The sequence below is a fragment of the Camelus bactrianus genome, chromosome 1 (genome assembly GCF_048773025.1).
Source record: "Camelus bactrianus isolate YW-2024 breed Bactrian camel chromosome 1, ASM4877302v1, whole genome shotgun sequence".
Lineage (NCBI taxonomy): Eukaryota > Metazoa > Chordata > Mammalia > Artiodactyla > Camelidae > Camelus > Camelus bactrianus.
Window position 1 is genome coordinate 129,604,205 of NC_133539.1, and position 18,696 is coordinate 129,622,900.

At 41.9% G+C, this 18,696-nt stretch overlaps 1 protein-coding gene across 9 annotated transcripts in view; it reads right to left on the minus strand.

The window, feature by feature from the left end:
• Positions 1 to 18,696, minus strand: part of LOC141578906 (uncharacterized) — a 203,937-nt gene that overhangs the window by 149,336 nt on the left and 35,905 nt on the right. For all 9 annotated transcript variants that reach the window (XR_012509805.1, XR_012509804.1, XR_012509803.1 and 6 more), the window contains one exon: positions 2,477 to 2,658. The gene's annotated coding sequence lies outside the window, so the exon portion shown is untranslated. The remainder of the gene's footprint in view (positions 1 to 2,476; positions 2,659 to 18,696) is intronic.

Below are 18,696 nucleotides of genomic sequence, written 5' to 3' on the forward strand. Positions count from 1 at the left end.
AAGGAAGAACAGAAACAATCCTCTGCCTTTTCTGTCTTGTTTCTTTGTTACTTTAAAAGACAGGCATAAATAAGATAAACTGTATCTCCCCTACTGAAATTTCAGTAATGAAACCGTTTTTAAAGGCTTCAGAGCTTATATTCTGTCTATAACTGTCTTTTCAACAAAGCGTCATATTTGTTAAATGTTAATTGACTCAGTTAATTAACTCCCTGTTGAAACATTCAAGTAAAGAACATGAAAGGCCTTACGTAAAAGAACCACACCTGCAGTGACTAGCTCAGCTGTCTTGACGGCAATGCAGTCAGCCCCCACCATCCCGTGGCCCTGAGCTCCTGATGCTGGTAAGAGAGCACGCTGCCGCCTCAGATGGAGAGATAGTGTGAAAGCATTTTTTGAACTCTACAGTACTGACAAAACATAACTGACAAATCCCAGGCTCCTTTGAAGCTGTCATTTTCGGTTTCTGGCCAACCCAAGTCAATGAGCAGAACCACCCCATTCCCGAGTCATGGGACTCACGTGGGAAGAAATTTTGTAGAAATTTCCAGGTACAGAATGTAACCATCTATATGTAGAACTCTGACAAAAGAAAAGATGAAATACTCTGATGTTGAAGACACTCAAAATATTCTCCTAAGCCTTAGTAGCTGGAAAGGCTGGGCTTCTCCTCAGCCACTTATTTATTTCACAGCCAGTGAGCATCTCCCACAAACCCTGTTAACCTGTGTCTGCTGGGAGCCTCAGGCACACTCTTGCTGTCGATCTTATAAGTCACAGGGCAGACGCGTGTCTCTCATGCCTGCCACCCTCACACAGGCTCGCCTCCTAGCCTCACTGTCTGAACTTGGCCCCATTTTCTCACCTGTTTATTTGGTATCTGTTCTTCTGTAAGCTGCCTGAAATGCTTTTTGGAACAAGTCAGAAGAATGAGTGGGTAGAGAAATGGACAGTTGGACAGGTGAGAGGTGGGCAGACAGACAGAGAGACTCCAAGAAAAGGGGAACAAAGAAAATTCCCTATGCAGAACCCTCTTCTAGTCAGGGAAGAAAACCGCCACGGAAACGTGTGAAGAGGCAGGTGGCTTCGGGCTGTTTCCTGGATTCCATGAAAAGTTCCACCAAGAGAGAGGGTAGAAATATAAATGATAAAAGAAAAAAGCATGCATGCTTGAAAAATATATCTACAATATGTAATTTCTAAAGAATAGATTCAAATCAGCAAGGCCCAATTACACAATCCTTGGGTATTTACAGAAATGAGAATCCCATCTCCAAACCACAAGGCATCCCTTCGGAGCCCTGAGATTCTACACGGGGCTGTTATAAAGCCTTCACCACAAAAGCTATGCTCTCCTGCACTTACGAGGAACGAGCAGCTGTGCTCGGGCTGCCCACGCGCATCATTTGCACCCTACAGCATCTCTATGGGGGAGGGACGCCTAGCGAGCCCCATCTCTGCAGGACAGAAAACAAGCCCGGGAGAGGCTAAGCCGACCTACCAGTTCTCCATCTCACAGGACTGGTCACTCCAGAGCAGGACTCGAACTCGGACCCACGTTTGTAATCACGGTACTACCGTGCTTTGTGTGCTTTTTGTGTGTATAATACATTTGTTTCTGGCATGAAATTATATTTAATAAATGATCGGTTGTCCTGTCTATCTCATTTGCTCACAATCAATCTTTATAGTGTTGAATTGTACTCTTTTTCCGTGGAGAAAGGAACGGAATGAGCGGGTGTTAGAATGAGGTGGGGCTCCATTCTATATCTGTTACCTCATCTCATCCAAGTCCCCAACCAGGGAGAAGGAGCAAATGTTTTCTTCATCTTTTAAAGAGAGGGCTCCACTGATGGTGACTTAACTCCAAAACCAAGTCTGGGGAAAGGGCACATTCAGCAGCCAGAGCATTATCACCTGTAGGAAGGCAAAAACAGCTCACGGGAGGGCTCAGGGGGTCACCCTGATTTAATTTCAATCGATAAAACAATAATGCACTCTAAAAATACTAGCATGCAATGGATTTGCTCTTTCTTGACATCTAGCAAGTTTCCACAGCCCACATGTAAAATTATCGTGAACCAGTGAAAGGAAGTGTCTACAGACAAGAAAAATCAATGCCACAGGTAAACTGAAACCCAGGCTGGAGGAAAGGAAGAGAAAGGGCATAGTAAAGAAGTGGGGAAAGGCTGGGGGAAAAAAAATCATCACACGGACCCTCAAGCATCATCCAACAAGCATATAATCATTCGAGAGAGAGAGTTACTGAGGTCCTATTCTGTGCAAGATTGTAGAGCGGGTGAAGCAAGAGCGCAGCGACCATGGTGGCAGCAAGTGGCGGGGCTCAAATACACTTCTGATCCCGGTACCTGGCACACTTGTCCTCAGTATAAATGCAAAAAAAAAAAAAAAAAGTAAAATAACTCTTTAAACTCAAAGCATTGTTAAAAAAAAAAATTAAACCAAACCTAAATACCTGGACAAACCACGCACATTGCTGGATCAGAAGACAGCGCTCTTGGAATGGCAGTGCTCCCCAGAACGATCCGTATATTCAACGTGGTCTCGATCACAATCCCTGCGGTCTCCTCTGCAGAAACTGACTAGCTGCTGCTACAATTCATATGGGAATTCGAGGGTCTCAGTAACCAAAACGTACTTGAAAAAGAAGAACAATGTGAGAGGACTTGTAATTCTCAATTTCAAACCTTTAACTGTATGTCTAGGTGAGATTAGAGGCCATTTTAAGTTATTAATATGTTTATCCGTATTTCCTAAATTCTCTACAATGAATATAACTGTTACAATAAGAAAAATTAAAAGTAAGGTATCTTTTAAAACATGCACAAGGATTCATTCATTGGGATAAAAATATTTTAAGTATAAAGAGGTAACCAAATATCTAGTGAAAAAAGACTACTTAAAAACAAGTGTGTATTTACATTTTTCATAAATTGAAAACTGAAAAGCACAAATACATCAAGTTTCTAGGGAGACCGATGCAACATATTAATAGTTATTTTCAAAAATTCTAATTGAACAATGAAAATTCAGGAAAGGGAAAATCGCGATTGACAGCCAACTGCAAACACATGGAGAGCAAAGGCCTAGAAATCACAGTTCCTTTAACTCTGATACTAACTCAATAGAAGAGGAAATTCCTCCCTGTGGGGACAGTGGAATCCCATGCATAAGACAGGATACACAGTACAAACTGCACTAGAATCTGGGGTGATTTTCTTAGAAGAATTCTAAAGTTACAACATTGCTGAAAAACTATAAAAACACTGACAGACAGATTAAAACACACAGTCATATATATTATATAGAAACTTATGAAGTCTGCTCCCATGTTGCATGGAAATACAAACATATTTGTTCATTTATGGGCACTGAATATTTTATCCCAGGTAGAATATTTCAACTAAAACAAATAATCAATAATACACACCTCTTGTCAAATCTACTTGTTAAGGTACTCTGCTATGTAACCATAATGTGTCTAAGATAGATCTAAAATTAGTGAAAAATATCTTTGTATGGTTTTTTGAACTCTGCTCAAAATTCCAAGCTTAATTTTAAAATAGATCTGAGCAGTATTTCTATATTAACTTTTCCCTCGTGAAATGAACAGCACAGTCTGTTGTCAAAATACTGTCCTTACAATGATTCACGAGCACTGTATCCTAACAAAACTGCTGGACAGCAAGGCACTATGCAGACACTGTGACCAAACAAATGAAACACAAGGAAGACAGTGACCCTATTCTGGAGGGCTTACCGTCTGTGTCAACTCTGGGGTTTTTATTTGATTGGTTTGATTGGGTAGCAAAATAAAATCAATCAAGTACTTTCTTCTTTAAGCATTCTGTAAGTCTTGACTCTGTTGTTAGTGTCATGAGAAGGAAAGACTAAAGCAAGACTTCATTAGGTCAATTAGCAACAGCCATCACTGGGGAGTGAGTAATAAAGAAGTTAACTGATAGCAATGCTTCTGCCTACATGAGACCTAAAATAAACCTACACTGATCTCTTTTAGGAAAATGAGGAGATGAGGCCCCAATGAGAAAAACAAAAACTAACAAGAAATCAAAAAAGTAAAGACTTTTTCATTAACGATTCCAGGAAGGAGTGGAGCATGGTGGTGAAGAGCACAGATGCTGGGGACAAACATGAGGGTCTGAACTCCCACAGCACTGGGTAGCTTTGACACTGATAAGTCAGTGAAATTTTCTGCATCCCAGTCTCCTATCCATAGACTGGGGACAACAACAGCACCCGTCTCCTAGAACGGTCTTAATAATTAAGTTATTTTATATATAAAAGTTTAAATAAAATACCTCAGATATTAAATATTACCCCAAAAGAACAAGGAAAAATAAAACAGAGATAAATTGGAGTTCATCAAATTTTAAAACTTTGCTTCAAAGGACACCATCCAGAAAGTGAAAAAACAACACACAGCAGAAAATTTTTTAAAATCATTTATCTGATAAGGAATTTGTATCTACCAAAAAAAAACAAAAACAAAAACAAAAACAAAAACAAAAAGAACCTCCTATAACTCAACAATAATAAGGAAACTCAATTAAAAAATGAATAGAGGATCTGAAAAACATTTTTCAAGGAAAATATACAAATGACCAATAAGCACAACGAAACGATGTTCAATATCATTAGCTGTAAGGGAAATCAAGTCTAAACCACTAGGAGAAACCGCTTCACACTCACTACAATAGGTTATAAGCAAAAAAAGGTTAACAAGCACTAATGAGGACACAGAAGATGCAGAGGTCGCAGCCGTTGCTGGTGAGGATGTAACACAGCCTGGCCACTTTGGAAAAACGCCTGGCAGGTCCTTAGAGAGTTGAACATTTGGTTTCTGAATAACCAGGCAATTTTGTTTCCTGGGCACACACGTAAGAGAACTGAAAACAAATGTTCACATAAAAAATCCTACAGGAATATTCACGGTGCCATTACTCATCACAGCCAAAAAGCAGAAACAACACAAATGCCTATCACGTGATGAATGGGTAAACAGAGGGGCCCAGCCATACAGAGGAATACTTTCAGCAATAACAAAGCATAGAGTACTGACCCAGGCCACAACGTGGACAAATATTGAAAACGTTACTCAGTTTGAAAGAAGTCAGTCACAATAGATGCTTCCACTTACATGAAGTAACTCGATTTACATGAAATTTCCAGCAGAGGCAAACCCACAGAGAGAGAAAAGTGGCTCCCTGGGGCTGTGGGAGGATGGGGAAGATAGGGATGTCTGCTAATGCGTAAGGAGCTTCCTGTTGGGGGGATGAAAATGTTCTAAGATTGAATGGGATGCACAATTCTGGGCATAGAGTAAAAACCGCTGTACATTTTAATGGGTGAATTGTTATTAAAACTGTTAAGAACGAGAGCACCTCGGGCCAGTACCTTCCCATAGTAAATGCAAATTGCTAAATTTTATTACAGGAAGAAGAAACTGCCCTCAGCATGAAAGCAGGAGTTCAGCAAATGTGAGTTAACCAAAATTGGACAAGAGCATTTCACTTGAAACAGTTGCTGAGTGTACACAAAATATTAAGACATGACAAGGAAAATCAGTTTGACATCACGAAGAAGCATTCTGCTTCAAATGCAGATCAAGGATTCGGCAAGCCCAGCTGCTAGAAATGACCAGAGAAGAAACCTGGTTCTTTAAACAAGCACCAGAGCCAACAAGGAAATAGTGGTGAGGAAAGCAGGCGGCCGAAAATTTGGAACAGTTTGTTACAAATAATTTCTCCACTGAAAATTCAAAAATAAAATGAAAGTGATGTAATACTGTGTTGACCTCACGTGAATGGGCTTCCTCCGGTTCTCGACAGTTTTGTAACCCCGAATGAGAGACTCAGGAGAATCAGAATGGCTCCTGTGAGTCCCCAAATTACTGCCCACCAGCACGCTGACCACCATCACATCTGCCAGGGTGGAATTGCAGAGAAGAGACCAACTCCTGAAAGGCACAGGAAATATTGACAAGGGAAAAAAAGGCTGATGTCAGTCTTGGGACAGAGGCCCTGAGAGCAGAGGCCAGAAGGCTGCAGGTGAACTGGAGTGGCCCTGGGGCAGGAAGGGACCACGGGGGAGCAGATCTCAATTCTCTTCTCTCTCTCCCTCGGGTAGGAGAGATAAAGTCTGCATCCTTCTCACCTGGAACTGTGGGTTCTGGCTGGCAGAAGTCTTACCGACATGGAATGAATGACTCAAGACTGTGGAAAAAGGAAAGAAAGCGAGAGGGAGTAGGGAGCCAACTCCAAGAGCCTCTCAAATCTCCCATATTTATTGTGTATAATTAAGGAAATAGTCTTTAACAGTTGTGTGATAGTAAACAGGAACTTGGGGAAAGACAGGATGAGACAGAGATTGTAGAATCCACAATGAGTAAAAAGGCTTAGTTTACCTTTAGGGGAGTCATGGGGATAGGGGAACAAGATAAATTCTTTAGATATTCATTACAAAGCAGACCACCAGTCCAGCCAGGTCCGTGTTTTGGGGATAATAGACTATCTAACAGCACACACGCCCAGCATTTATAGCTGAGGGCCTGGGTCATTGCTGTGCAATGAACAGAGTGCTATCTAAAACCTCAAATATGCAAGCAAGGCATTGTCTCTGCTTTTTATGGCAAGGAGACAGGAGTGAGGATGCACAGGTGCTTGCTTGAAAGCAGTTACTAAGCACAATTTTTCTTCTTAAAGTTGACATGCGTCTGGTGTCTGTTAAATTTGCTAACCCAATCATGGGCTATCACATGGAACCATTATGGAGGACACCCTAGGATGACAAATCCTGGCTCTGGGTCTTTTCCTGCCAGCTTCGGCGATTCCAGCAGGGTCTAGACACATCCCTGAATAACGATCCCACAGAACCACCCAGACTCTTAACTCCTGGTGCTTGGAACTTAATTTTAGCTCTACACAACTTAACATAGAAAAGTTTCAGAAATAATAGATATTATATTCTTTTTATATCTCATCATAGAACTGATTTTTCTGATTGCTCTAAGCTGCTTCTACTTGGTAAATCACCTAATTCTGCAGGTGAATTCAGTACTTTCCATTGCGCATAACTAGACAGTCTGGGCCCTCTGACTTCTATTGGTCAAATAAATACCGATACACCTAATTGATTTCATTGTTCATCAATTTCAGCCTGGAGGTGAGGGAGTGTCACTCTGTTCCTCAGCCCACCCTCTACTCTATTCTCTTCAGCAACTCAGGCCTCCTGAATAAAAAAAATAGCATCTCTTTCCCTTCACCTACACTTTCCACAAACGCAACAGGGAACATCAGCCTAGAGAATGAATTCAACACAAATGTTAAAACAAAAATCTACAAACCTGAAGCAACTCCATCTCCGAATCATGATACACAATGACATGAAAGTAAGGGTGTCAGGTACAAAGCACGCGTGAGCCTGACCACCTCATTTCTATTCTTCAAAGGAAGGAAGGTTTTCATGTTTTTTATTATCATTCTTTGTCATTGTTTCTGATTAAGCCAAAAAATAGTTTATGAAATAATTAAGCACTGCAATAACAGATTTTCGCTGTATCAATTACAGAAGGCATTCAGAGGGGATAGGAAAACCCACCTATGTAAAAAATGCAAAATTTCTTCCCCTGTTAAGAACACGTATACAAAATGCAACAGAGAATTCAAATTCATGTGGAGAGGAGCAAAAGCCACAGAATCAAAGTCATTACTATGAGTCAATTCAAAATTCACTGGACAAACATGCTCAATGCATTCAAAGAATTTTAAAGGCACACTGCAAACCATTCACTTAATGATCTACAGGCTAGAGGAAGAATTTCCCTCTTTAACAGACAACAGAAATCAATAGGTTGCCCCACCAAACGAGGACCAAACAACAATCAGGTTTTTAACAGTTCTGATAAATCAGCATGTTCTAAACATCAAAATCCAGAAATTTTAAACATTCATTCACACCACAATGAAACAAGCACTTAAAAAAAAAACAAAACAATAACCCGAAGAAACTAAGCACAATTATCATGTACCTGGATCAATGGGAACTTCTTGTAACGCTGGAAGAAAGAACAGGCTATAGCCTTTTACTTAAAAAATAAAACTACATTTAAAGATAACTGCTAAAACACATTTCATCATTCATGTTGCCTTGAAAAATCTGAGGCACTCGTATCTGATCAGAAAAGCAATTCTGAGTAATAGTATGTTACAATTCAGTGCCAGTTTGCTTTAGTAGAAAAAAGAAAAGCTACTGTTTCTCATCCTGCACAAAGTGTAAAGAACCTTCCTGCCTCTATCTCCTCCTATTTTCTAAGCTCATTCTCCCCAACCCTTCTGAAACAAGTATGAGAACCATTTATACCCACCAATATGCCAAATGACAAAAGAGTATCAATTTATTTGTATAAATATATGCCTACACCTTGAACTGGAAGAGAAAGGTATCAGAAGGCTATATGGAACTTATTTCTACCTTCCTGAAATCACACACACACACACACACGTTCACAGAGACACAGACATGTACACACTGAATTACTGGGCAATTCACAAGCTGAGGACTTCCAATTTATAGAAGATAACTTTGTAGTTAGTTTAAAATACAAAACTGTCAGCTTTTGAAAGCCTTCATCATCTGCTAAATCATCCAAATATCAACGAGACCCAGTTAGCCTTCTCTGTAGAATATAATTTCCCATGATGGCAAAACAGACCTTAAGTAGTGGATCCAAGACTCGTGTTTATCACTACCTATGATCGTTTTTAAACACGTAAACAGATTCAGAAAGTATGTCCCAACAACATTTATTCTTATTGAAATAGCATATGTATTCAATTGTCTATACAGAAAATTGGTCCCATGATGGTGTTTAAGAGATATTTTGTGTATTGAAATATTTATTTTTAAGTTCAGACAAGGAGGGTCTGTATTACTCAGTTGTAGAACACCTGCTTAGCATGCACAATGTGCTGGCTTCAGTCCCCAGTACCTTCATAAAAATAAATAAAAATAAGTACATATTTAAAAATAAGAATAAATTTATAAAAAGAGTAAATGCAGACTAAAAACCACTGCAATCTAGGAGCCATAATTTTAATAAAACACAAGAGTTTCTATCAAATATTCACTATATGACAATCACAGAGACAACCACAAATCGCCCCTGACAACCATCACGTGTGATTCTCAGCAAACCTATTAAGAAGACACCGAAGAGAAACCCAGCATTGCGGATGAAGAAACGGAGCTCGGAGGAGCCGGGGACGCTGACCGTCCTGCTCCCCGTGACACCACGTCAGCCCAGGATGAGCGCTGACAGAGCTGCACTGAGGGGACACCCAGCTGCACGGAAACTTGGTGCACTGGGGAGTCCCAGAAAACACTCAAAACTGTTCAGTGAAGAACCAGCTCAAATATATTACATTGTGCCACATCCTTTAAACAGGGAACATGACTGAGACCTTTTTGATGCCTCCGTGTCCTTTCTGCCATTATCAATTATTTGCCCTCTCAGCATGCCCAGTCATGAATTGGACCCCATATGAAGTGCACTCAGATGGCAGAGCTTTTAAAGCTGTTTTATGAATTTTGTAAGACTCTGTCTATGCCTCACACAGGCGGTCATCCATCACTTCTCACCGGTGTGGATGTACCACATGAAATCACACCTTTCTGCTTTTTAAAATCCTTCCATGTAATCCAGACTTTTCAACAGCAAAGAAGCAGCTCAACCAGAAACAGTGGATAGCTTTTCACCAAATGGACTCGAACAGCCCATCGGACTACCTGGAAGCCCTTTTTTTCTATTAAACCCACTTCCAAGGACTTCATCATTTTCTGATTGGTGGACTTGGCCTCTGACTGGCCTACTCTGAGAGCTCCCAGCCTCACATCCGGGGGTGGGAGAGGACCCTGCTCTTCGGGGAAATCAGTGCGGAAGGCGGAAATCTTCCACCCAGGTCCGCACGGGTAGAAGAGCCACAACGTGCTCAGAAAATATACCGTCAGCAACACTGGGCTCCCATGGACTGATGTCACATTAACCAAACTCATGAGAGACTGATGCAAAGAAACCAGAAATTGAATTTATTAATGTAACAGGAGATGTGAAACTACGAACCAGACTGAAATATCAGAGTTCAACAATGAGTACAGATTCTCCTCAACGGCCCAATCACGGGCAGGCAGTCACATGGCAACCATGGACAGAAGCAGAGCAGGAAGGGTTTCTAGATTAACTCAATGGACTAAATTTCTGTTATACGAACAGATCTGCTGCCCAGAAGACATTTAACGCCAATCACGGTGCACTGTCCGTGGACAGTGGCTGAGACACGACTGTGAGCACCTGTGTAACTCTCCTTTCCCTGTCCTTTCTGGGCTAAGTGATGCACAGAGGTACAGAGATCCAGGGATGCAGATACCTCTAAACACCCAAAGCCCATCCCTGGGAGCCTGGAAGCCAGACAGCCAGGGTTTAAATACCAGCTCTGCCACTTACTAGCTCTGTGACCTTGGCCAACTTACTTACTCTCTCCGTGCCTCAATTTCCACATTGTAAACCTGGGATAACAATCAAATCTCCCTTACTCACTTGTTGTGAAGATTGAAGGATTCATTTCTGTAAAACGCTCAGAAAAGAATGTAGCACATTTTTGGTGCTCAACAAATGTGAATTTAATAAGAAAGTGATTTACAAGTCTCCCTACTAATCATCTTCTGTGTTTCATGGCTAGTCTGAGTCCCAAAGGAAATCCTTATTTCCCCTCTTATAAACTCTTGGAGAGCACCCTTCTCTTGCATCTCACCACCTGTTTAAACTGAGGGAAGGGATGCCTCCTCCACACTCCTCTGGTCCATGGAGAGTGCTTCCCCCTTCACACCCCTGACCCCTGGCCAACGGCTAGCACTCTTCACAATAACAGATTGAGGTGTGAGTCCGGAGAGACAAGCAGGGCATATGAAACCTTTCCTTTCCCTCCAGTGTTGGCCACCCTTGGGAAGCACCCGGGATGCTCAGCTCCATGGTAGGGCAGCCCTGTGCAGGACGGGGCAGATCATCTTAAGGGAAGGCTCGCTGTAGCCCAGAGTTACCTGGGACTGCGTGAGTCTCTAATTCTGGGACACAGTATCATGACACGCATTTTCCCACAGCCCTGAAGTTCATGGAGAACGTGGCTTCATCAGTAATAAAGGAGACATTTATCGCCTGTCTGTTCTTCTGTGTCATCTCTCAGTTGGCTGCTGGAGAAAACATGTGTATAAGTTTTCGGTCCACTTAAGCCCCAATATATATGAAGTACCAAAAAATTCTGTGGCTTAACATTGGTTCAGGGCGACTGTGTAACGGTCCTGACTTTGCTGATGCTAAATTATGGGTATAGGAACTATGGAACCTCCTCAAATATCTTTCATCATAAAACCAGCTTTTCTTATTTTCCTGTTTCTTAGTAATTGCCAAAGACTCTAAAATGATGGCTTCATACAAAACAGGAGCTAAACTTTATGAGCCCTTTGACATTCCCACTGTGCTAAACAATTTACATAATTTCTAATTCTCAAAATTCTGCAAAGCATATACGAGCATCCCCATCTCACAGACGAGGGAGAAACTCAGAACAAACTGACTCAGGCTCACGTGGCTCAGTGGCAGCGCGTGCACGCAAACCCAAGTCAAATCACTACACCCCTTCTTCTATGTACAAAATCACCTCCCACCAAATGACACACAGCGGCTGGGTCAATACTCAGGGAACTCAGTACACTTTTCAGCTTTAAGGTGCTCAAGAGGCCGCTTCTAGCTGCTTTATAAAATCCCGGCTCACTGGTTGCTAACACTGGAATAAAAGACCGAATTTGCCATTGTTTGCACAGCAAGTCTGAAATGTTCACAGCGAGATGACAGAATAAAACAAAGATATAAGCAGAATAATTTTTCCAGGTAGACAGACATAATGGACATTGTGCTATTCTGAAGCACTAAGCAAAGGAATCAAAGCAAAAAAATATTTGTTAAGCCTTCTTTTACAAACAGGAAAGTTAAGGCTGTATGAAGGTGCAAAAGCACCTCCTATGGCTAAAAAGACCTTCCAGGTTGCCGGGAAAGATGCAACACAAAAATTGCCTGTTGAATCAGAAACAAGAATCAGATAACTAAAAGCTTATGTAGGACATACTGCAGTTTGCTTCGGGGAAGGGAGGGGTATTCAGTATTTAATCTGACATTGCTAATACCCTTGAATATAAACAAAAGACACAGGCTCATAGAAACTCATCTTAGAAGAGGAAAGAATCCAGTCCAGCCACTTCATTTTACAGGAGGGGAGACTGAGATCTGGGATCTGTCCTTCCGGCAATCAGCAGCAAAGCTCTCTCTCCTAGGCCTCATGTCATGCACTGTAGCAAAAACCAACAGATCTGTACTAGACCTCTATTCATAAAAGTCACGTCTGTATTTTTCCAACAGTAGGTAATCTAAGTATCTTGCAAAATACTTCCCAAAGAGCCAGGAAATCATACAAGTGTATTGAAATACAAAAACATTTATTTGCACATTAAAACAGCATGAGCTTTATTCTATTAAAAAAAATGACATGTCAAATCAATGTTTTGATATTTTAAAACCTATTAAGCATGCAGAAAAATAAATCAAAATTTCTTTAATCACAAAAGAAAGAAGCTTATTCCCTTAAAATGATCAATGTGGATTTTTCTAAACTTAATAGTTCTGGTCAGATTTCTACGAATTTAAATATCTGAGTGGATGGTTACACGGCAACATGAATTCTGAGTTGTAACAACACACATTCTGTGTAAATAATCTTCAAGGCCGTCTGCTTAAGGTGATTTAACTAGTCCCTGTCTCACTAGAATGATACAGATTTCATTAAACCTTCATACTGCACACACACACAAAACCCTGAATCCTTGTTACTTTAAGCCATATTCATAAATTCATATATATGCAAATTGAATATGCATCAGAAACAAGCCACCCTCTTTAGTATTCAGAGTTGATACTTCTTAACTATCTGTCCTTGTGACAGCATATTTTTACTAAGCAGCTCTTGGGTGCTTCATATACAAGGCGTCTACATCTCACAGTCAAACAAGGTAAACGGCATCACTCAAATTTCACAAATGAGGAAATGTACTTAAGCCATGAAAACAACTTACATATTCATCATCAGGAAAGAAAAGAGTAAAGATTTTACTTACAATATTCACTGACAAAACTTTCCTCCATACTAAGACTACATAGAACCAATTCAGTCTTTGTAAATTTTTCTGTCAATAAGCACCACTAGAGAAAAACAAGCAACATCATTAGCAATGGTTGGACTTTCAAAGCCCACTCCTATTTTGCACTATAATCATTTTTAATGTTTTGTTTTTAGTGTTTACAGAGCACTAAAATAAAAAAATATAAACTTTTTAAGTCATTGCCTGAGAATGCAACATTTGTGAAAATGTACAATTTCAATTTATGCCACTCTGTCTCACATTCTCACTGGTGTGTCTCCTTTGAAGGCTTCATCAAACTGAGACCGCTAAAATCGTTCATTTATGGACTCACAGGAGTTCGGGAAACCACTCAACACGGGGCTGATCAGAGGAGCCATTGAGAAAGCATCCTGTGCAGCCTGAGTTCCAGCCCTGAGTCTGCCAGCGCCAGCTGTGTGAGATTTTGGACAAGCTGCCCCATCTCTCAATCCCTCAGCTGCAAAAAAGGAGACACTGATACCTACCCTTAAACACCTGCTATGAGGTAAAATATGAGGAAAGCATTTTAGCCTTAGGGAGGTGTCCACTCAGAGCAAGCTTGGTCATTATGATGATGAGGATTACTTTTAATAAGTTAAGGCAGACAAAAAATTAGAAATCACCATAAAGGAGAAACATTTTATGTCAATGAGCATTTCCTTTTGAATGGATTACAGAAAGTTTTATAGAATTTTTTCATAAACCAAATTTTGTCCACTAATTATAGATTTACGGGTTCATGGACATGTCTCCAGAAAAAGAATTAGAGGCCTCTAACCTCTGAATACTAAGAAAGAAAAGTTTAAAAAAAATCACGGGGGAGGTTATACCTCACTTGAGAGAGTATGTGCTCAGCATGCATGAGACCCTCAGTTCAGACACCAGTAACTCCATTTAAAGACTTTTTTTTTCAAGAAATGGAGAATTAAATAAAAAAGATGGAGGAATACAGAATTTTTTTAGAGACTCAACTCAGATTATAAATGGGGGAAAAATATCCATTTCTCATAGGAAATCTTGAGAACTATGTAAACCGGATCTGAGTTGTCTAATCTTTTAACATTATTCATGAATTCCTATTACCAAGTCTTAAAACTGCCTGATAACCCACAGTGGTGATACTGATCATAACAGCTGCCAACACGGATCGAGCTCCGGCTAGGAATGCTCTGTTCGGCCATCTCGGCCCCTGAGGCCTCACCAGGCTGAGAGCACTAAATTTTGTCATTCATGAGTATCTCGTGTAAGTCCTCCCTTTGTGCTCCTCACTCTCCCCTCACCAGCCCCTCTGAGGGAAGCACTGTTATCATCTTCCTCACCCGCAGATAAGGCCACTGAGGCACAGAGACTAAACCTGCTCCAGGTCACATCGGCATTAAAGGACGTCTATATTTCTGCTGTTTTACTAATGACAAAGGAATCTGAGATATCAATTCAAGGGAGACTGTTAAATAATCAAGTCTGTCAGGTCTTCACCTCAAAGAGCAGATAGTATAGATTCCTGATGTAGGATGAGGCTGCCGCCACAAACTGACTCAGCTTGAAATTAATATCCAAGATGAAGCAGCGGATACACGTAAATATTCACGATTGTCAACTCCGCTCACGGGTCTGGGCCCTTCACTGCCTGAACGGGGGTGAAATCCCCACCCCTGTCAGGGATGGAAGCGTGGCTCTTCCCAGTGTCACCCAGGCTTCACGGGCTGTATCCCCCCACAGGCTGTCCTCAACGATTAAAAATCTCTCAAGATTTTTACACCATGCAAAACTGAAAGACATTTCTGCAGATGGAGCACTTTCTCAGGCTTAAAAATTTTTTGCTTACACTCAGCAAGGGGGAAAATAACACATGACTCTGCAAAGTCTCTGAGCCTCACCACTCATAGGAGTAGAATGGCCTCAGCACAAGATGACTCTTCACGGATGAGAACAAAATAAAGCCGCCCCCAACCACAGGCACTCCCAGAGACAGCGCTCAGCAGTCTTCTGCACACTCACGGTTGTGCAGCCCTCAACACCATCTATTTCCAGAACACTTCATCACCCCAGAAGAACACCCCTGTCACTAGCAGTCACTCCCCAACCCCCCTCCACCCAGCCCCTTGCAACCATCACCTGCTCTCTGCCTCTGCATGTGCCTATTCTGAGCATTTCAGATCACTGAAGTCAACAATATGTGGCCGTTTGTGTCTGCTTCCTTTCACTTAAAGTGCTGTTATGAAGGCTCGTCCATGTAGAAGTGGTATCAGCATCTCTCTCTTTTTTTTTTTTTTGAAAGTGTTAAAGTTTATTAGAAGTTGGTGAGTACTATCAAAAAGAGTAGAGAGGAGCATAAGTGATTGGGTTTCAAAGGGAAAAGGGCGGGTTGAGCAGTCAGGGTGGACTTCCCAGAGCAGGTGGCCTTTTTCATATTCCCCTTTATTTATTTTTTCTTTTTTATTCACTCTTACATCTGAATAATGTTCCACTACATGGAGATACTACGTTCTGTTCATCCATTCAGCAGCTATGTACGGACGAGGTCCAGAAGAATGAGTGTAAGAGGTGACTAGGCAGGGATGGCATTTAAGCAAAGGGCAAGATGTGCTTTGAAAAAAAAAAAGCCAACAAACAGAGGCACAAGGAAATTCAGCGTGTTTCTGAGAAAGTGCATGCTTGCTTCAGCATGACTGCCGTGCAGGGCTGGGGGGGTGGGGAGTGACAGGAGTCACAATGAGGGAGTCACCTGAGAATATTCCCCATGCAAGCAGCTCAGCCATTTCTCCTCCTTCATCCTGTATTTTAGAGCCATTTATGATAGGTTTTGTATTTCAAGTAACAGTACTTTGTTACACATCTGATCATCTGCATCAGATCACCTTACCTCCAAGGCACAGAAAGTCATTCACTGACTGGAGCAGCTCCAAGACATAACGGTGATGGACCAGGGAGTCCTGCAGCATCCCGGCCTGCAGGTACAAACCCCCACATGTTCCATGGTGATGTCCGGAAAGTAAAATGCATGGAAATATCTCACTGCTTGTGCACGATATCTGCCCCCAAATTGCCCCAAAATCATGCTGGCAAAGCACTACTGAGCCTTTTCACTACAAAAAAAAAAAAAAAAAAAAAAAAAAAACCAAGATAGAGAGAGAGAGAACAGAAAAGAAAAGAATAAAGCTAAGTAGGCAAATTTAGGGTCTTCCATTGAAAACCAGCAAGCATCACTGCCAGTATCTCAGCTGGAATGGTCCTGTCTTCAAAAACCACTGCGCAGTTACATTGCAAACGTGATAGACATATATGTATTCCACGTAGATGATATTACAGTAGGATTTTTCTTTTCGAAATTTCCAGTTGCAACATTAACACAAGAGAGTTTATGTTTCAGCTTTAAAAAAATCAATTATCTTCCACTTTCTTAATTTTGAACCTATTATTATTTTATAAAGGGTGCTATGCTGCAAATTATAAACCAACTCTTTGGCTTCTGCCAACAAGAACTTTATGACTTCACTATTTCAGAGCAAGATTTAATGATGCTTTGAGAAGTGGGTCCTGGGACGCTCACTAACAGCTCTTTAAATACTGACAAGGATGTGCTATTTAAGTAATGCAAAGGCTCTAACTCTACATTAACTCAGAATCCAAAGAAACTACACCAAAGCCTTACTTTATCATTTTTAAATTTTGCTATACTTTTGAATATTAAATTTCTTAAAAGATAAGATTTTTTTTGAGAAAGACAGCAGCTGTATTAAATTTCCTCTCACCAAGAAAGCTATCTTTATCAAGAATAAATACCCCTATGGAAATCCAAAAGACGGGACGTTTCTAGCTAAGAGAACATGCAGATCTCAACACAAGCCTAAATCCTATCAGATCTCACTCGAACGAGCTCAACAAAGTCCTGGACTACCCTGAAACTTAGCTCTTCTGTTCCAAATGTTGGCTGAGCTAAGATCATCACACAAGGCAGGGAAGAAGAGAAAAGTCCACCTGGCTGCATCCGTTTTCTTCCAGCCACAAGGTGCCGCTAGGGGGTCCCCGTTAATAAGCCTTCCCCATGAGGAAATTCGGCATCCACACTGCCCCTGCCGTCCCCAAGCAGCCCCGACGCCCCTTTCCCACTGGTGGCCCCCCAGCCTGTCAATGGTCTTCTAATGACCCTCCCAGTTGGTGGCACTCTCCCCCTCTTCCCCGCTTCACACACACACACACACACACACACAGCCAGGACAGCCTTCCCAAAGCACAAATTTGATTACGTCACCCCCACTTCAAACCCTTCAGAGGCTCCCTGGTAGAGTTCTAGCCCCACCCCCGACCCTGCTCGCCCAGCCTCACCTCAGTACCCAGGTCCCCAATGACCTCAGGTGCCCCCTGACCTGCTGCTACTTCCCACTTGCCTCCAGGCTCATTTTGACGGTTGTCAAGGAAGCCTTCCTTCCCTCGAACCTCTGCACTTTGGGTTAGGTGCCCCTGCTGTGTTCCTAGTACATTCTACGCTAAGACAACTTCTGACACTGCTAAGCTCTCAAGAAGCAATACATTTTGCTTACTACTGTGAGTCCACCCTCTCTCCCCTGGACACTCAGAATTGCATGTGTTATGAATAAATGAATGAAGGGTGGGTCTCAAAGGGACGGGAAGAGCTGCTCTCGCCCACCCCGACCCCTTCTTTCTGTAGAACATTAGAAGCAAAACCAGGAGTACCTCTCCTGAGGGTCACTTTCTGCTGACACCCTTCACTGCCTCTTCTGTGTCAGTTCTAGTTAAAAACCAAGCTCCTCCAAAGCCCTCCATCCCTAGGCCCACTGCAGGGTCCTTCCAAGCAGGGGCGCCCTCCACGCTGGACCACACAGTGCACTCTCCCCGAGTCCCCACCCCACAAGCCTCCAGGCCTCTACCCGGGCTGCTCCTGCCACCTGAGTCACCCTCTTGATTCCTTCTCCTGGCTGACTCTTACTCTGCCCTCATAACTGAATGTAGAGCCCATTTTTTCAAGGAAGCCCTCTCTGATGATGTCCTTTAGCTCTTGGCTGGGCTCCCTCTACAGCAGGACTGCTTGGCGACCAACTGGTGTTTGTCCACTTGCTCCTCGGGGACCATGACCTCTTGGAGGCCACGTGGGAAAAAGGAGTGAGACAACAAGAGGGGTGGGAAGAGCAAAAAGCAAAATCACAGCCCAAGTCCCAGATTCAAGGATTCTGTCTCAGAAGAAAAGAATAAAATGTTTCATACGTATGTCATTTGGCTATGAGTTTTGTGGCTCATGGAAAGCAAGAGGTTGGTGTTCTAGTCTAAAATCCAAGTTACATGCAAAGAAATGTACATATTCATATCCAAAGGAATCCAGAGCTGCTCAACAACAGTTTGCAGTTAAAATCAAAGGAACTTTGATAAAGGCAATCT